The following is a 21,207-nucleotide window of genomic DNA, read 5'->3' as shown; positions in this document are numbered from 1 at the left end:
TTTTCCTCACAAGCAATGTGGATAAGGAATATTTAACCTGCAATAAGCTTTTGATGTCCTTTACTTTAATATTTGAGACTGAAGCTGTTTATCAAATATATTATTTACAAATATTTTCCCAGTCTGCTGTTTTTGTATTTTAATTTCATAAGAACTCCTTTAATGAGAGTTTTGTTTTTGCTTTCATGTCTATGGTGATATATTATTTATGATTTTTTTTTTACAAACCAAGCCTTGACCTTTATTTTTAAAAGCTTCATATTTATTTTGCTTTCTGACTCTGTGCTTGCCCCTTCAACACTTTCACAATTTTCTGCTCCTCAATAAGGAAAGCCTGCTTGATCCTGTCACGGAGACACCTGGCACACATGGAGCCACCGCAGGCCTGCTGACATGCTTCTTTGTCTTAGAGAGTTTCATAACAACTTTTGGTCTGACAGCACAAACCCCTCAAAGTCTGCCTGGGCACACACCGCATGTGGATTTACATGCTTTCCCAGCCTTCTTGGTATAAAGGTAAACAATCCTGTTGACACAGGTTCAAGACAGCCTAGTTTTCTTAGAGGCTGTATTGTAGGAAAGCCAACGTCGGTATGTCAAACGCTGGACGATTCTGAGCGCCTCTAAGCACCGTCCCCGGAAGAGGAAAAGGAAGGGCTATTTATGATATTTTTAAAACTTGCCTGAGGCCGTGCGGTAGTGGCGCACACCTTTAGTTCCAGCACTAGGGAGGCAGAGGCAAGTGGATCTCTGTGAGTTCAAGACCAGCCTGATCTACAAGAGCTAGTTCCAGGACAGCCTCCAAAGCCACAGAGAAACCCTGTCTAGGAAAAAAAAAAAAAAAAAAAAAAAAAAAAAAAAAAAAAAAAAAAAAAAACTTGCCTGAGGATTCAGAAAGCAAAGTCAGCCATAGAAGCCAGGCACCCACCTTTAATCCTAGGACTCAGGATTAAGAGGTAGACAGATCTCTGTTAGTTCAAGGCCATCATGACCTACACAACAGTGAAGAGTAACAGAGCTCATGCCTTTGATTACAGCACCTGGGATCATGCACCTTTAATCTCAGCATTAGGGAGGTATTTAAGACAGGAACAGGGTCTCAGAGCTGGAATTCATTCTCCAGCCACACTGAGGAGAAGTTGCAGTCTGAGTTTTGGTGGAGCCGGGATCGCCTTTTATTCTGAGGTAGAGTAAGAGCTAGTGACCAGCTGCTTTGCTTCTCTGATCTTCAGCTTGAAGCTTGAACCCCAATATGAGTCTCTGGGTCTTTTATTTATCATGCAACAAATGTCAATTGAGGGGCTGACGAGATGGCTCAGCCATTAAGAGCACTTGCTGCTCTTCCTCGTTCAATTCCTAGCACCCACCGAAATTGTTTGCAACTATTTGTAACTCTTCTGGCACCGGCATGCATGTGATGTACAAACATGAATGCAGACAAAACACCCATACACATAAAATTAAATGTTGGTCAAGTCTAGTTTGACAGTTGCTCTTTTATGAAGTTTTGCTGTTGTATCTAGGAAATTTTTCTTAATCCAGAGTTACAAAGATCTTCGGTGTTTTCGTCAAGATTTTAGAGAATACGTTTTATATGTTTTTATAGACTTTTGAGTTGATTTTATTATGTGGTATGAGATATGGTTCAAAACTCTTCTTTTTTTCTCCTACATAGATAACCACTATCCCAGCTTCATTCATTGAAAAAGCTTGTTTTGCCAATGAACTGCTTCATATCTTTGTTGAAAATTAGCTGTCAATACATGTATTGGTCTATTTCTAGACTCTGTTCTGCCAGGTGGATCTCATTATGACACAACCACACTCTCTTGATTACTGTGGGTTAATAATAAGTCTTGAAATCACATAGTATTAATACTTCAACTTTGTTCTTCAAAGATATGTTGGGTATTCTAAATATTTTGCATTTTCATGTGAGTTCCAGAATTAGTATGACATTTTCATAATAAAACCTACTAAATTTTAAATGACCTTTTTGCAATACCAATTTCAGCATGCCCATCCCACTTTAAAACTTCCTTCATGCCAGCATACTTGCTTCCCAGATTGTGTTACCTGATATAAATGTTCTGAGGCATTCTGCCCCCTTCTTTCTTCCCAGAATCAACTTTCTCAGCCCCATTTCTGTTCTACAGACCCTCTGGTCTCCTTAGCTGCCATGGGTCCTCTGACCCCAGAGCTGCTCCATGCACACCAGCACCTCCTCTGCTCACTGGTCTTCTGCCTTCTTAACTCCACATGCTTCTCGGCACCAATGATTTCCCATGGATGCTTTCCAGAGACACCCTACCTTCCAACACATTCTAGCTTCCAAAGTTTGTCTTCATGATACTACAAGACCTAGTCATATGTATGAATATTTGATTATTTTAAGTGTATGTTCTTGCAGACTACATGAGGACATAGTCTGTTTTATATTTTTGTACTTTAGCAAAATTTCTCTGTGCCATAGGTGCTTGATAGATATTTTCAAATGATCAAACTAATGAAGTAGAAGTTTTTGAATGCCCATAATTTTGGTTCCTATCAGGGCGAGTCAGTGACTTCAACCAGATCTTAGATTAAGAGCAAGGAGACTAGGAAAGGCATAGTTAAGACGAGGAAAACTGTATCAGGTTTCCTGACTCTGCCCCTGTCTCAGCAGTCACCTCTGTGGGGTGTTGTCTTGAGGACATCATCTTTAAATAACACATTTGTTTCAACAGTTCGTGCATTTCCATTCTGTTTCTGTTCATTGCATTGAAATAGACCCAGGGGACAAGCTGAGCAGAAGGGGGAAAAAAGAAACATTAAGTTATTGTTTGGAAATTTTGTCTTCTACTTTTATTCAAGCAGTTCTCTTTGCATAACTGAAGCTCCTTTTGCTTCATTTCATTTCCCACCAGCTTGAAATGAGGCAAAAGAAATTAGATGGACCAGTGATGACATAAGGCCTTAAAATCATTCTGGAAAATAAAACTGCTGTAAGTTCTGAACTAAGTAGGAAAGAACGATTGCTGCCAGCAGCCTGAGGTAGCTATATGTGCTCCTCCTCCCTCTGCCTCTCATCCTCCTCTCTTCTTCCCTTCCTTCTCCCTTCTCCTTTCCACTGCCTCTAGAAACCAAAAACCCAAGTGAAATCTCAGCTTTGTTTACTATTTGGGACATTTGTATAAGAAAATATCTTTACCTCTTTGGACTCGCTGTGCCTCACTTATTCCTTTTTGGAGGCTGGGGAAGGTAATTCAGTCTCATGAGTTGTTTGCTGTGTGAAGATAAGGACCTGAATTCAGATGCCCAAAAGACAGTAGTGGTGAGTGCAGTCTGTAAACCAACACTGCACAGAAGTGGGTGGTGCAGCAGAGGCAGACAAATTCCTGAAGTTCATTGGCCAGCCAGCCTAGCCAATCAATGAGCCTTTGGTTCAGTGACTAATCCTGTCTCAAAATATAAAAAGGTGGAGAGTGGTTAAGAAAGATACCTCAAGTTCACCTCTGACCCTCCACATACACACTTACTCAGTAACAAATACATATATCATACCACACACACACACACACACACACACACACACACACACACACACACACACACACACGTATTCATCTCCTATCATAAGAGTAATGTAAAACTTAATAATATAATAATATAAGCTATGTAGACCATCTGATGTGCCAGAAATTGTACTGACTGTATAGTAATCACAACAGATTTCTCTTGTGTTTGTTTTCTCATTTCCTAAATTAGGAAATAAACTCAGAGAAGGAAGGTTCTCAAACTTCTCAAAATTGTGAGGTCTCTGGAATACCAGGCGTGGAACTACCCACCATCCTAAGGACAATGTGTGAAAGACTAAACAGGGAAGTGACAAGGTCACACCAAGGTTTAGAAAAGATCTTGCTGGCACTTCTGAGTGATGTGATTTGGAGGGGAGAACCTGTGGATCCAGAAAATGGAAAGAGATGGATAGTAATAAAGAGTGCTTCAACATTTTGAAAGCACTTTTATATCCTTTTATTATTTGACTCTCATAAGAACTGTGCCAAGTAAGGAAGAAGACATTATTAACAGCTTGATTATTGCCAGGTTTGAATATGTGATCTCCATCCAAAGTAGCATGAATTTTTTGCTGTTATATCACAGCTTGAGGTTGCCAAGCATGGCCCCAGACCTAGAGCTCTGGGTTTCTTGTGGCCACTCTTTCATAGTATCCTTTAGTGGCTTGCTAATAGACAGTTGGGTTGCATTGATACTGACCATGTAATGTTGTCAGGTCCCTTGTCTCTCCTGACCCTCATCAGACTGCCAGAATAAATTAGGGGACTGCATTCACCCATCTTATATCTCTCAGGTCTCTCTACCCTCCCTTTCTAATCTGCCCAAGTTTCATGGAGTCTCCATTGGCACCTACTGTCCGAGTGCCATAGGGGAAAATGAAGGAAAACATGATCTCTTCTTGGTGAACTGAACCAGATGGCTTAGTTACAAAAGGTTAAAATCAACTTGCTTGATTGATTATGAATTTTAAGCAGTTTTTCTTCAGTGCAATCAGCTCTTTCCCGTTGTCATCACTCATTAGGAAAAGATTTCCATTCCAGCAGTGATTGGCTTCCCAGCATTTGCATTTTGCATTCTACACACTAAGCACCTTTCTGTCAGAATTATGAGCTGCCTCTCTTTGCCTGGCCCCTACTGCTCATTCCCTGCTGGTCTCGTGTCCCTTGCTGGGATAGTGAGAAGTGACCCTTGAGAAGAGTGCAGAAAGGTCATGGTCATATTGACCATTGGTTGGTCCATGTCTGACGGTCAGCTAGTCAACCTCTGACAGGATGATGGAAGGGGTTGCCTTATGGCCTCTTTCTCTCCTCCTCTAATTGGCCTTTATGAATATTTAATGAAATCAAGACGGAATTCAATCAGAAGCTTTACCTGCTGCATCTTCAGGGAAGGAAGAAGAAAAAGAAATGGTAGGATATTATTAGATTCCTCTAGCCACAGGGTAGAGACAGAGTGCCCTGAGTCTTTAGAGACTTATGGACATAGGTGTCAGAGCTATGTCAGCTCCCCAGGTAATCTTGCTAAGCAGGAAGAAATTAACCCTTTTTACCAATGGGATACTGTCAACTTCCAGGTACCATGTAGGCAGATGGATTTTATCTGGAGAGGAAAGACTAGTATGCTAAAGCACCAGACCTATTAAAGATGCTGTCTTGAAAATTTTCTTTTCAGAAAACCTTTTCTTTCCTCCTAGAAATCGCTTTGTTAATAAAACAAATCCTTTTGTATTATTTGTTTCAGAAAATTAATAAATACAGAAAATCAAAAATAAAACTTGCTTGTAATCCTACTCCCCAGAGATAAGAATGTTAATATTTTTGTATTTATTTATCTGTCCACTTTAACTTGTCACTTACCCTCATAATCACAAAATAAGTGGTGCTTTGTAACTAGGCTTTTTTAATGAACACTATTAACATTCAGTACTCATCCATAATACAATGGGATGGCTTTTTGTATTTTGTTCTATTAATGTACCTGGTACATTCAGATAATTCTCAGTCATTAGGTTTCCTTGTAGGCTCCTGAAGAGTCATTTATGGTGACACAGAGGGACAGCATAGGATCTTAGCTGTGGAATCAAATAGAGGTAGATTCTAACAAAGTGCTTTAACCTTAGCTGTGGGTTCTTGGTCAGTTTAATTAATCCCTCCAAGTATCCAGCTGTTCACTTAAAAGAAAGTTTGTTTTGAAGATTGAAAAAGTATGAAAGCACCTAGTACAGTGTCTGATAGAAAGTAAAATGTTCAGTTTGTGGTAGCTACAAATACTGTCATTGATAATGCTTTGATAAATTTTCTTGTGACTAAATCTTAACCACTTTGGATATGGTCTTGGTCCTATATTTCATAAGTTGTGGTGGATGTCTTAGGCATTTGGGGTTACTATAACTATAACAAAAATATTATAGACTTGGTAGTTATTAAATGACAGAAATGAACTTATTACTATTCTAGGGTCACAGTGCCAGCATAGTTGAGTTCTGGTGATCACCCTTCTGTGGGTCACAGATGGTTGGTTTTTCATTGTGTACTCATGGAACATGAAGGTGGTTGACACTATGGGGCCCTTTTCTTAAGAACACTGATCCTACCTGTGAAGACCCCACTATGACCTACCTAATTACTTCTCCAAGGTTCCTGTTGCTAATGCCTTCATGTTGTGGGGTGGGATTTCAACATATGAATGGAGGATGAAGCACAACCAGTTTATCCATAACAGTGTTTCATTACACTCAGGTTAGCAGAGTCTTCCCCTTTACTTCCTGTGACTCTTTCCTCATCCAAGCTTCCTATTGTAATAAGCATATCTTTAGCCAGCTGACCAGCTATAGGGGAAATAGGGGATCATTATGTTGGAGTTTTATTTTTCCTGGTGGTAGTCTCATAAATGTTTAGCAGCAATTCTAGATGACAAGTAAGACCCAGAAAGCTTCCTCTTTTGTGATCTCTCTCTCTCTCTCTCTCTCTCTCTCTCTCTCTCTCTCTCTCTCTCTCTGTGTGTGTGTGTGTGTGTGTGTGTGTGTGTGTGTGTGTGTGTGTGTGTGTGTATTGAAGGTATAGATTGTAGGTTCATGTCTATTCTTCAAAGTGACATGTAGAAGTCCTAGCCCTGGGACCTTTAAGTAAAGCTTGTTAACAAACACCATATATGGAAGATATTTATAAATCAAGCTAAGGTTTGCTAAATAAAGCTACCCAAGTTAGGAGAGACCTAAACTCAACAACTGGTATCCCTATAAGAAGGCCATATAAAGACACGGGACATATAGACACCTACTAAGAATATCATATGGAAAAGGGCAGATATGGGACAATGCTTCCATAAACTAAGGATTTCAATAAAAGCTAGAATAGGCAGGTGGATTTTTTTCTACAACCTTCAAGGAGAGCATGCCCTTTCTGACACCTTGATTTCAGATGTCTAAATTCCAAGAAGCCTGAACAAAATGCCTTTCTGTTGTTTAATAAATTTAGTACTAATTTATTCTGGCTGTCCTGGGGAACTACTATTATTTTAATTTCTACTCTTCTTGCATTAGATCACAAACTGTTAATTCCTACAGTAATTTCTGGAGAGAGTGTGGCTTGACAAGTTTAGGGCTGTGATTCAGACTGTACTAGCTAAATGCCTACTTCTGCCACTTAATCCTTGTGTAAGCACCATAGACAGGGAAAGCTTCAAGCCGAGATGGGAGTAGAATGATATTTGTAGTGCGCGTGGTAGAAAAGTCCTTCTTCTAGCCTCCAAATTCCCTACTTCGAGAGAAAGGTGCTCCTTCTCTACTGGACAAGCCAGTAAACCGTGTGCCAGTCATTATTGTAGCTCCAGGGCCTCTGTTTTCTAAAGATCTCAAAATTTCACAGAGGATCAAACCATTAACTACTACAAACTGCAGAATTAGACAGTGAGAGTTCAGCTGACAAAATCATGGAGCTAGCCCACTGGGATCATTCCGATGGAGGAGGCCCACACACAGGGCAGTGGGAGTACTTGCTTTATGAAAAGTCACTGTCCTTACTGGAAATTCCTTGTGAAGCCATAGCACTCCCTTTCCATGGTGGGATTCATCCCATAAACCCCAATTACTAGGCACATTTTCCCTTATGCATTGGTGTATTAGATGACTCCTCCAAGCAATGTATGATTCTGGCAAGAAAGTAATCACAGTTGATACCTTTACTTTCTCAATAAGATTTTGTATAAACTTAGAAGTCTTCCCCTCTGTAATTATCTTTCTTGGCAGACAATTGGTCAGTGTTAGTGTCCAGGCAAAGAGACCTCAATTGAGACATTCACAGATGCTCAAGAACAAGAATTATGGTATGTCTAAAGTATTATATCTTTCAGAGGGATAGAGAACAAGAGTGTCCAGGATTTACTCTGCCAGAAGATAGGAAAGTGCTGTCCCAAGCTAACCTTACATTAACCTTAAAGCATGCCTGTTTTTCACTTGCCAGTTTACTAACGATAGATCTGTTCCTCTAAGTTGTCACTGGGCACTGTGCCCTCCCTGTCTGGTCACAGTTTTGCTCCTATGGCCTTGGACCCTTTGCGTTTTGTCATGGTAAATGGCTCAGATCCTTATCACTTGCTCTAAGATTGTTCTTTTGACCAATAAGAGAAACTTCTGTATCACTTCAAGGCTCCCGAAGGAGAAGAGTTTTTAGAATAGAAGAAGAAGCTAGATGAAGAAGCACAGAGAAGTTAGAAGCAGGGCAAGCTAAATTAGAATAGAACAGAACAATAAAAAGCACATGAAATAAAGAGCATGGCCCTCAGATTGTGTGTGAAGTTACTATAGAAATCTTTTACCCCCTCCTTCACTCCTGAGAAACACTTCACCTTTGGGACCCTGGATAGGTGTTAGCCCTTATAATTAACAACAGTTAGATAACCTTCCCTGATACCTGGACATTGGTCAAGATAAATTGATTGTAGTAACACACCATTATTCACCCTCATTTCCATACACTGCACAGGTCATAATCTTTGACAAATCTGCCAGACCATAATCCTATGTCCCACCAACCTAAACTCAGCCTGGAATGCTGCTGCAGGGTAGACTGCCTGCAAGAGGAGACTCTCCTTAAAATGAGCAGCACCCTGCATCTTCCTTTCTCCTCTTTTTCTCCTTAAGGATGTGCACAGCCTCTTAGGGGAGCTTGGCCATCATAAAACACAAGACAGCCATTGCTTTCCAACAGTTTCTGATTTGTTGCCTGCAATAAGCCTTAGAAAAATAACAATTAGTAGTTTATCTATTATGTACAGCAGGAGATGAATGGAAAAGTGAACTGGGCGTTGGTGGCGCATGCCTTTAATCCCAGCACTCAGGAGGCAGAGGCAGGTGGATCTCTGTGAGTTTGAGGACAGCCTGGTCTCCAGAGCGAGTGCCAGATAGGCTCCAAAGCTACACAGAGAAACCCTGCCTCGAAAAACCAAAAAAAAAAAAAAAAAGAAAGGAAGGAAGGAAGGAAGGAAGGAAGGAAAAAAGTGCAAGATTATATGCATAATTTCTCCAATAAATTGCTTGTCTATACTTTTCACCTTTAAAACAATATATTATTTAATCAACATAGTCCTGAAAAGCTAAAAGAATTTGCATGTGTGAAAACTGAGACTCAGATAAAGACTGAAAGATGAGAAAAGTTAGTATAACTGAAACTGGAGGCTTAACCACTGCTCCCACCTGTGTTCTAGGTATGAGGAGACAGAGCTGCCCACTCAACTCACCCTGAAGGATAAACTGGTGATCTGATGGGGTGGAGATGAGACACATCCAGGCAGGAAAGCAGGAATGAGCTTGGTTCTACCTGTAGTCCTGTGTTCCAGCTGCAATCAGAAATGTACATGTGCACAGCCCTCATAATCATACTCATACCCAAATACAACTAGACCAGGATCTTTTTGGCAGGTTCAAAATGTCAAGGTCACTAAAAGATTTTCTTTCACAATTTTCTGAGTTTCTCTTGGTTCTGCTACAAGGTTAGAAGCATTTCCTCATCATACTCCAAGACACAAAAAAGGGCCCCTGTTACATTGGCTTTCCCTAAGGATTAGCTAATGTGGTCTGTGAATTGGGAGGCCTGGATTTGAGCCCTTGCTCTGCTGGCCTTTCCCCTCTTTTGTAAAGTAAAGGGGTTCAATTCATTAACCCATAAGACCTCTCTAAGTCCTATATGGATTTATTAAATAGCTGGTCTGGGCTCTAAATGTGGCATACTTCATAATTTCCTATTAAATTCCTCTCGTGTTAGGAACACAGTAAAATGAGACAGACAGGCTGAAAGCCTCGTAAGATCTTCCTGAGCTTATATAGTCTCACAGCTTAGAGACAATTTATTTTTCTTAGATTTAATCCAAATATAGTTTTCTAATATTTTCCAATAAGCTCTGGCCTATCTTTCTCACACAGTTTTTTGCTATCAGAAAGAATTTCCCCTCCTATCTGTACCCCTCCCTTCCCACCTTTTCTCTTTATTCCTGCTGGCAATAATTATAAGTTGTAAAGCCCACAAAAAGAGGATATTAAATAGACTGTATATGATTAGAGATAATGTCACAGGCGTGTGTCCGAAACCTGCCGTCTGGCTAATGTGTGTTTTCCTCTCCATGACACTGAACACAGTCATTATGCCTTGGAGGGGGCAGGGCTGAGAAATGACGTTAGACATATTTACATTTTAAAAATGTCTTCCTTTATGCTGTGGCCGTGCCCTGAGTGCCTTAACCTCCTTGCTATGAGAAAGGAGTGTATCACATTTCTGAGATTCCTGATGGTATGAACTTTACAAATGTACTTTCCTCTTTGGCTGTTTGATTCCCTGTGTCTTCTTTGTTAGAATGTGAAGGATTAACAAGATCTAGAAATAAAACAAGGCTCCTGGCTTGAGTTACAAACATTGTCAGAGACCAAATTCTAGTCGTCTGTGAAGAAAGCCAAGGAGAACAGTCCTGCTTCTGTTCTATAAAAGCATTTAATTCACTCCTCCTGCAAGTGCTTATTGAGTGCCCACTGTGTGGGACACTGTTCCGTATGCTGAGCGATAAAAAGAAAACATAAAACACATTACCTCAAAGAGCTCAGATTCGACAGGAAGGATACATTCAGAAGAAAAACAAAGAACACATTTATTCTGCTATGTGATAAGGTATAAGATGACGGTTACATTAAACATCCAAACCAGGAACCAGGACATATCTGAGGGCCAAAGAGAAACCTGTTAATGAATGTATGATGTACAAGAGTATTAACCAGAACAATGGTAGCACTGAAGTAATAGGAGGGAAATAAGGCAATTAAGAAGAGGAAAGCCATGTGGGTAGGAAATAATCAGGGAATCATCAAGAAAGCATCATGTGGAGGAAGCAAGGGGGATGTGGCTATCAGACAAGAGCATCTATAGCAATGGGAACTGTAAGTGCAGTGGACATCAGAATAAACCATGCTGATGTTTTATTGGAGCAAAAGCAGGTGGCTACTGTAAGATGATGGTAATGGAGAACAGTAGGAGATGAGTACAGTAGGGTAAGGGTACCTCAGATCATGAACATTTCAAACATTATATGGGCTTTGGCCCCCACTGTGGTTAGATTAGAGCCCTCTTTATGTATTCAGGCAGCTCTAACAGAATACAGTGGACTGACAAGCCTATAAGCAGTTTAAAAATCATTCTCATAGTTCTGAAGGCTGAGGAAGTCTAAGACTGCCAGTAAATTTTGCATGTGGGGATGGCATGCTTCCTTCACAGATTATTAGCATCCTGTCTCCCTGTCTTCTCATGGCAGAAGAAACTTTCTAACTCTTTTGGTCCCTTTTATAAGGATACTCCTCCAAATATGACAGCTCTGTCTTAATGAAATAACCACTTCCCCAAGGCCCTGGCTCTTAATGCTGCCATGTTTGAGTTTAGAATTTCAGTGTGTGTGTTTGGAGAATCTGAGCATTGAAAGCACAGCAGTAGCAATTACAGGCTTTGAAGTTCTCTCGGTTCATTTGACTATCATTGCTCTAACTCTGTAGTTGAAAACAGTCTTAAGATGGCAGCGCCTGGCAAGCACTGAAACAGAGATAGTGAAAGGCTATTGTGATGATCCAGATGGGAAATTATGGAGATGCAACTAGAGTGGGGAAAGTGGTGAGTGAGTGGAATCTGGATAAATTCTGAAGATAAACCAATCTGATTTGATAGACCGTTAACTATGAGCCTTGAACAAAAGATTACTATTAATGATGCCAGGGTTTGGCAAGATGGTCTAGTAGGTAAAATCTTGTTTTGTAAGCATAAGGACCAGATTTCTGATTCCTCTTCAACCATGTAATTGTCACATAGGTGTGGCAACCTGCTGGAAATTCCAATGCTTGGAAGACATAAAGAAGGGATCCCAGGAGAAAGCTGGCTAGATACCCTAGACATATCCTTGAGCCCTCAGCACCCCTGAGAGAACGTAACGTGCCTTGATGAATAAGATGGAGAGTGATGGGGAAGATTCTGGACATCAGCTTCTGGCCTCCACATGCATATGCACACCTGTGTATGAATAACCACATATCCACAAGTAACCCCATGCATGCACGGACACCACACAAACACATGAAGAAAAATAAAAAGAAATAAATAACTTCATGCATTTTGGCCTGAGCTGTGTAGATGATAGAATTATACTTTATAATATAAATATCTTTCTGATAAGAAAAAGACTGTAAAACTGATTTGGAGATAATTAAGAATTTGGTTTTAGAATGTTAGACATCACGTACAAGCCAGGCATGATAGCAGGTGCCTATAATCACTTAACTTGGGAGGCTGAGCCAGGAAGATCACAAGCTCCAAGTCAGCCATGTATGACAATATTTTATCTCATAAAGTGTGTGTGTGTGTGTGTGTGTGTGTGTGTGTGTGTGTGTGTGTGTATGAGTGTGTGTGTGTGTGTGTTCTGTTAAAATATGTTTGAAATGCAATGAATATAAGTTTAAATTTTAGAGAAAACGCCAATGCTAGAGATCTGTTACCATTTAGAAATATTTAGAAAATATTTGAAATCATTAAATTAAAGGATGTCATTTAAGGAGTAAGTCTAGATTTTAAAGTAAAGAGTTCTAAGGACTGCACCCTGGCTCAATACAGGCAAAGTCTGGAGAAAGAACCTGCCAAAAGGGAAAGGCCATGAATCAGAAGGGAAAATATCTAGAAGAATGTGGTATCCTTGAAGACACATTATCATAAAATCAGATCAAATGCTGACCATCTGTCAGGTATGACAAGGACTGAGAAATGACCATTCCATTAAACACGAAAGCAACAGAGACCTTGAGAAGAGCAGACAGGGCAAAAATAAAGGCCAGTAGGAGCATGCTGAGGATGAATGGGGTGAGGAAGAATCAACAATAGTTATATAGACAGCCGTTGTAAGGAAAATGATGTGACTAGATGAAGGGAAAAGAAATACATGTTTTCTTTCTTTCCTTAATGGAAGAATTAACACATTTGAAACTGTAAGAATGGTCTTCTCAAAGTGAAAATGAGATGATGCACAAGTTAGACCAATATTGATAGAGTGACATCTTTGAGAGGGTGAGACAGGTAGAGATCTAGCCAACACCCTGGGAGGTGGCCTTGGATAGGACCAGGGAATGTGGCCTTGTGAAAATATGAAAAACAGTAGACTATGTGAATATAGGTACAAATACATGAATGCATGTTGGTGGGAGTGGATATTCTCCAGACTGTTCACAAGCTTAACAGCTTAGAGGAGGATCCTGTCCATATCTCAGAGGTATCTCTATTGAGGCAAGTTTGGGGACGGTAAGAGCCTGATGCTTCCATTCATCATACATTCACCAACTACCTACTCTACCAGGCTCTGTGTTTAGCACTAATACTAAAAAGGCTGGACATAACCCTACAGTACCCAACATGACATGTTTCAAAGGTTTACGCACAGAAAAATAGGAATAATGACCTCAGTCTGAGAATGTCCAGGAATACTTTAGAAGAAAAATATAGAGCTAGTTATTAAATAGTAAGAATGGGCACTTAACCCATGGAGGAGAGGACAGACATACAGAACTCAGGAAACCCACCAGAAAGAAAGGCTGAGAAGAATGAAAAAAAATTCGTCAGAGCTTTTGGAACTTGACAACCTTATCAGAAAAACAGGGCTGGTGTTTGGAAAGCAGCTTGTGCCATTCAAGGATGGCCTATGGATACTGAGCCAAGTGTTTGGACAGCACAGATTTTAAATTTGGACACCAGGCTAAGGCATTTGGACAGTGAGGTTCTAAAAGCTCTTATATAGAGACATATGTCTAACTGAACAGAGGTTTGTACAAAGTTGAGCTGACGAGTTGGTCCTTGCCAGGAAGAGCATACAGAGGGAAGGATTGCAGGGGCAAAGTTTGTGTAGTGGGCAGGACAGTGGGTTTTACAGATGAAGGAGGCACAGCACAAGATGCTCAGCAGTCTGCCTTGGCCATCTGAGGACACTTTTCTCCCTGGGTTGGGAAGTAGTTCCCCATTGCCATGCAGAAAGCACTGCCGTTTTAGTGCTTTTAATAAAAATGGAAAATATGTGTTTGTGTGATGCTTTTAATCATTTTGGAATTGTAAAGAGCTCTGGGCTTTGGAGGCCAGGACGGCCCTGGTGTGAACATAAATTAGCCTAACCGAGTAGCTTGTGCTGTTTATGGGCACTATTTGCCATAAATTTGGTTCTGATGCTGGAACTGCATGTCATCCTTGCATCCTTCATCCTTGCTGTGCCTTCTTCTGAAAACTGCAAGTGTTACTTTTGGCTTTGGCTTCTAGTGTAGAGGATCATGGACTCTGGGAGTCTTTAGCAGGATCTCAATCCAGTTATTAGTTTGTTCACTCATTCTTCAGAGGACTGACACCTTACCTTGTGCCAGGCACTTGGAACACAAGAGAGGACGGAGGCCTTCCAGCAGCCCACAGTTAGACGTGCTGGTAATCTCAATAAAAGTAGGCAGTGCTAGCTGGAGCCACAGTGAAAATAATGGTCACTTCTACCTGGAGGTTCAGGAAAGGTTATTTAACATGTCCTATTCTCCCTGTAGACTGAGTGGCTCCTATTTCCTTGCTTGTAGGTTTTGAAAATCAGTGTCACGAACCAATAAAGATTTGAGCCAAAAATGCTGCCTCTTCCTCCTGGCTGATGGGTGATCTTCAGACAGATCACTGCCCCCTCTGAACCACCTACAAAAGAAGACTTGTAACATTGTGCCCAAGGAGTGCTGACCATTGGTATATGAAACAAATTAACATGCCTCCCTACAAATGTCTGCTCTCCTTTCTGTGCTTGCCTCTTTAGTGGAGAGAGGCTGCAGCGAGCCATTCTTACTCTCTGTAAGCCATTTTTTCATAGACTAGGACACCTATTAGCAAGATCTCCCCTACTCTAAACTCTTGAAGGCTTCTAACTGTCTCAAGATTACAAAGCAAATTCCTAAATAGGGAATGAAAGACACTTATGACATTCTACAGAGCTATCTCCCACACATCACCTTGTCTTCTGTGCTCCAGACTAGAATATTATCTCTCCACAGGTACAATCTGCTTCCCTATCTCTGAGTCATTGCTCATGCAGAAGCCTTTATAAGAACCTCTAAGGTCTCCTTCCTTCTTTTCCATCTATAGAAATCCTATTTATCATGTAAGAAATAGTATTAAAGAATCCTTCCTAGGAAACTCCCCCCAGTTGCCATCAGTTGAATTTACTACTTTCATCCCTAAGATACCACTTCTTCTCATATGTCACACTTGTCTACTGACTTTACCATCTTAAAATAGCTCTAAGCATCCTGAAACCATGGAGTAAATCTGGAAGCTGATATGTTGATGCCTGTTAAGAATCTTTGGCTGACTGAGCTCCTTGAAGATACTCCCAGAAAAGTGTGAGGCTGGCAACAGGCTTTAGAACATTGTCATTCTGTTATTACACATGAACCCTTGAGAAGATACACAGCGACAATGAAGAAGAGTGGCCCTGAGTCAGGAGTAGTAGGGATAGGCATCCAGCCACTCTCCCATCATAAACTGTGACTCATCCAACACCATTATTGGGGGGAGGGATTACTTTACAGGCCAACTAGAACAAGATCAGCAAGCCTCAAACTGCTGGTCAAATCTGGTTTTTGCCTATTTCTATATATCCCACTGTTAAATATGGTTTGTTTCTTTTTCTATTGTCAATAAACAAATAGAAAAATAATACAATGCAGAAACACAGGACCCACACTCAGAAGGATGATGCCCTTGGGTTTCAACACACTATAGCTTCTGACTAACAGTCCTAATAACTTATCTTTGTGGTTACATTTTTAAAGAGAAGCCTGATGGGACAATAAAACAAAACTCCTGGACTCTTGGCTCATGTATAGGTCCACCTCCTACTGCCTCCACACCTCCTCAGACAGGGATATTGGCCACCTGCTCCTTTACTTCCTAGTGTCCTCATCCCCATCGCCACACACATAAGACTGCAGTGTTGAGCAGATAACCTGGCAGGGACAAGCCTCTGCCCAACCCATGCAGGTGCCTAACTCATCTATGAGTGAGATTTGTCACACACTTGCAAATTTCCATCTGCAAGTGGGCAAGTAACTCATGGGAACGGGAGATGTCTGATTCAGATTTTCAGGCTCCATATTTGGCAGCTGGCAAAGAAAGGTTGGGGAAGATACCTAGCAACCTGTGCCACATGCACTTATTCAGAGTTTCAAGGTGGCAGCCCTAGGCACCCGATGGTCTATACTTCCCTCATAGCTATTCCCACGTGTGGGAAGACAGCATTAAATACAAAACTCAAAGGATCATAATGATTAGAAAAATAAGAAGGAGGGGGATCTTTATATTCTGGTGCCTTTGATGACATTTCCCATGATTTCTACACAGAGGGCACTGCATTTTTATTTTTCTCAAGAGCCCACAGACTATATAGCCAAACACAGTCTTATGTTCTCTGCTGGGTGCCATAATTGAATGACATGAGTAAAATCTCTGCCTTCAAGGGAGCTGTGGGGTTTGCAGACTAAAGTAAGCCAGGAGGTCAGGAAACTTTTTCTATAAATGCCAGTGGAGTCAATATTTCAAGCTTTGCAGCCTAAATAATCTCTCCCTTGACTAATCAATCGGCTCTCACTTTAAAGCCAGAAGTCCATAAACAAATGAATGTGTCAGTGCTCCAAAGAAAATTCATAGGCACTGAAGCTTCCAGATCGTATAATTTTCCCATGTCAAAAGTGTTGCATTTCTGTTCATATATATCTAAATATGGGCTATACCGGAAATAGCCAGGTAGCAGGTCAGGTTTGACTTACTGACTTCAGTCCCCCCCTCCCTCTCTCTCTCTTGCTCTCTTGATCTCTCGCTCTCTCTCCCTGTACCCTCTCATAGGTACCAAATACATACACCCACATGTTTGGTTTTAAAAGTCGTCAGCACTAGCTTGATGGCACATATCTTTGATCCCAGCACTCAGGAGGCAGAGGCAGGAAGATATCTGTGAGTATTTGGCCAGCCTGGTCTATATAGAATGCTCCAGGCAAAACTACATAGTGAGATCCTGTGATGGGCGGGGTGGAGGACATTGGTACAACCACCTCACTGTGGTAGTTTCTCCTTCTCAATGGAGTGAGCACTAGATCCTCAATGCTCTCTCCCTAGGGAAAGCTTCAGAAATCTTCAAGTGATGACAGAGCCTACAGAGACTAGGAGGTTCCAATGCAATGCTCCAGTTGCAGAGAAAATAATATTTTCCCATTTAGGGACATAATAGCCAGATAAAGAAATGCCCATTCATCCTCTATTCTCTGTTCCATCTATAGCTGTAGACATGGCTGTGTAAGTGTGCTTTTGAATAGGATACAAATGTGATATTCAGAGAAGCAGTGGACAATTGTCACCATCTGCCATCTGCCCACACACAGGAGCTGGCTAAGGGAAGAAAGGTTTGATTCAGAGAAATTGCAATGTTTTGACAGAAGAATGCAATTAATTCATTCTTGAGCATGCATTGTGTGTTCATAGCAAAGGAGACTGTGAAAAGCAGGGAAATATGATATAGGGGAGAAAAACTGGGTCCTGGAGCCAGTCAGAATGGTCTTTGAACCCTGGGGTGAAACATTTTGGCCTGTGTTTCTTAGAAAAAATAATTAAAACTGAGAATTTCCCCCTTCCTCATCTATATGGGAAGAATGATGTCTGTGATTCAAATTTGTTAGTAAGAACCAATTCAAATATGATCAAGGTACATAAACTTCACAGTGTGTACTATCCCAATGAAACTCGTTATTTTGTACAATTAATAATTACTACTACAAAAGGGGAAGGAATATATTGCAAAGAATAAAATCCTGTGTTTTAGAAGGGCAACAATCAAGGTTTAAGTCAAGAAGATAGATATAGAGCACAAAGTTCAATGCTTGGCTTACAACAGACAGTTCATTCAATGGCAGCTTCCAAAAAAGCTGCTGCTAGAAAAAAAGCTTGATTATGAAGTCCATGCTTCATTCTCTGCAGAGTGCTAGCAGAGTAGGCAGCCTGGAACAGGAGAGCCCCCTGGGGGACTGTAGCTGAGAAAACAAAGGGCTGACCAACTACAATCAGTGTCTCTCTTTGGCTTATTGGGAGTCACCCCCTTGTTTATTCCACTAGTTATCTAACAAGTGCTGAACACAAAGACAGAGCAACTCTAACTGACTAGAACAAAGATTGTAGTCATTTTATCCTCAGGTCCTCAGCTGTGTGCAGATCTGATGTAGCTTCCGATTCTGTTCACTTAATAATTTCTTTAAAAAATATAACTTGGGCATTTACTCTGTGCTGTTCTCTACAATTAGATGCTAAGACCACAGTGTGAGTAGGACACAATTGTCCCTTTGAAGGATCTCAGTCGGCTGAGGGGGGAAACAACAACAGGCAATCACAGAATGGTAACAAAAGTGCAAAGAAGGGTAGCAGTGAAAGCCATCTGGGGCTTGGGATGGGCTGACAGATGGAGACAGCCCTATACCATCCCATATTATCACCACTTCAGAATTATCTCAGCCTATAGATGGAAGTAACCATGAACATCTGAGGTTTGGAAAATGAGTAGGAAGAGGTCAACTAAAGAATTCTGAGTGTGGCTGGGTGTGCACACTAAGGGACCAGCACATAAGAAGACAGGGATACATTCATATCTCACCTCTGTTAGAATGGCTGTTAGAAGGGGGAAATTAAAAACTAAATAAAAGCAACCTTAGACACTATTAGAGGGAATGTAAGTAAGTGCAGCCATTGTGGAACACAGTATGAATGTTCCCTTAAAATACTAAAATTAGCACAAGATGGAAACAGAAGGAAACCATCCTTGTGATCATCTGTCCACAGAAACATCATGTAAGGAACGACCTTCACAAGTACCAAGGGAGCCAGCAGAGATCTGAGTCCCTGCTTTTAGCATAACAATCAGAAAAATACAATGAAGAAAGTACAAAAGTGACCCGAATCATCCTTCCCCAAACCCCAAGCAAGGCAATGTAGAAAGATAAGTCTTGTACCTGGAGAAGGGAGGGACAAGCAAATCTAAGCTTGGTACTTGCAGTCCAGTGCTCAGCAGATCCCCACCACCCCATCCCTGGACTTGAGCCTCCAGCCGGGGGAATGCCTCCACTAGCCCTTTTCTCCCCTTGAGCAATACAGCAGGGAGAAATACTATAGCCTTGATGAAGTAGGATGCAAAAGTAAGCATAAGATGGGGTGCAGTGAAGCCTGGTGGAAATCCAACACTGAGGAGTCACCAATGGCTGTTACACTCATATCTGTGCCAAACTTTGCCACCCGGTAGAGCCTGGCAACCTTTTCAGGCTTTTATTCTGTCCAGTGTCATCTTCAGCTACAGTGATCCTGGGCGACAAGTCCACCACAGCAGAAGACCGTAGGAGTGTGGTCCTTGGTCCCATCTATGCTGCGCTAGTCAGGGTGGGTTCTAAGTTCTGGTGCAACCCAGAATTGTGATGTCAGTGGCCATAGGGCAGTCTATTTATCTTCCCTTTGACCCCAGGCAATGCAACATGGGGAGAATCTTGTCCAATTGAAGAAGAGGGAGAATGGCACCAAATCATTGCATAGGAACCTAAAAGTGGTACTTCATTACCTATGGCACACCATGCCTTGCAGAACCTCAGAGTCCTTGACTGTAGGCTGATATTTGTGGTTGAAGTGTGTGGGCCTACCTGGGCCCCAAGTGGAGACTTGTTGAGACAGATTAGCCCCTTTTAGGCAACTCTATTCCATAACATACTATCTGTGGATGAAGCACAAACTTGGCATTGTGGAGCCCTCTAGTGCTAATACAGTGATAACACACCAGCCAGAACTCAGGGTAAATGTGGGCTTAGTCCACCACCTACTGCTAAAATCCTGGAAGAAACTTGGCTCATCATATCTGGAAGGAAAAAGGCAAATTTGAAAGAATCTAAATATTCAATGTCATATGCCAATAACCTCCAACAACTTTTCAGTGATATAAACCTAATTGTTTTATAGTTCTATTTCTGTCCTTGGTGTTTTGATTTTTGGTGGTGGATAAATGCATAAAATGTATTCAGTACTGGAAGTGTAAAATTTAATGTTACATTAGACAGCTTCTGTTCCAAATGTTTATTCTAACTAAATACAAGTTCACTGAGTTGTACAGATTTGGGGTCTAGTTAATTTAGGGAGGTGATGCTTTTATTTATTGCAATTTTTTATTTAAAACATAAAAAAAATCTTGGGAGAGTTATGGGTGCACCTAGGAAGAAAATGAAATGCCATGTAGCAACTGATATGTGCAACTCTCAGACCAAGAATTAAAAATGTCTGCTTTTGGTAGACTCAATGAACACCTTAAAGACACAGAGAAGAAAGTGAGTAATTTTGTAATCAAATGGATCTTTGCACTGAGCAAAATAAAACTGTAGTAGAAAGTACAACTACCAAAATAGAATAAATAGAAGACTTGGTGAGCTTGGAGACAGGTTGTTTGAAAATACACATGGGAATAAATGTCAATGGACTGCTCATCCACAAATGGACACTTATACCACACCACCTTTCCACAAGGCGCAAGGATTATTGCAGAAGATGGGAGTGGGGGCTTGCTTGTAAAAGCCAGAGGTCATGAGGACAGGAACAAAACCATGTCTTCTGAATTTCACAGAACTGCTGCACTCATGAACTCACAGCAGTTATGGTTGGCTGCACAAGAACAAAGACAGCAAGCATTTTTCATGGAGGAAATGAGCCCTCACTCCTAGTTGATGGTTTCTGGGAGATGGAGAGTCAGTTTTCTTTGAGGGTGTGGCTCGTAGTAGGTGGATCACTCTCCATTGGATGGCTTCACATCCATGAGTATCTGAGCAGTGCTAATTGGACTCAATGGTAGGGAGATGGCATGAAGTTGAAGGGAAGCAGGTAGGGATGATGGATGGATCTGGAGGAGTTAGGTGGAGGAGGAGGAGTATGGAATAAACATGACCAAAATATACTGTATACATGTATGAAATTCTGTTCATTAATAAAATGTAAAAGAAAGGTTTAAAGAAAAACCAAAAAGAAAATACACAAAGAAGAAATAAGAAAAAAAGAGTGAAGCAGAACA

The 21,207-nt window shown here is 41.0% G+C and overlaps 1 protein-coding gene and 1 pseudogene across 1 annotated transcript in view; one reads left to right on the top strand and one right to left on the bottom strand.

The window, feature by feature from the left end:
* Positions 1–21,207, top strand: part of Agbl4 (ATP/GTP binding protein like 4) — a 1,036,629-nt gene that overhangs the window by 687,354 nt on the left and 328,068 nt on the right. The window lies entirely within an intron of this gene.
* LOC103162629 lies at positions 263–19,525 on the bottom strand (annotated as a pseudogene).

This window comes from Cricetulus griseus, chromosome 2 (assembly GCF_003668045.3).
Source record: "Cricetulus griseus strain 17A/GY chromosome 2, alternate assembly CriGri-PICRH-1.0, whole genome shotgun sequence".
Lineage (NCBI taxonomy): Eukaryota > Metazoa > Chordata > Mammalia > Rodentia > Cricetidae > Cricetulus > Cricetulus griseus.
This window is presented reverse-complemented; position numbering and strand designations above follow the sequence as displayed.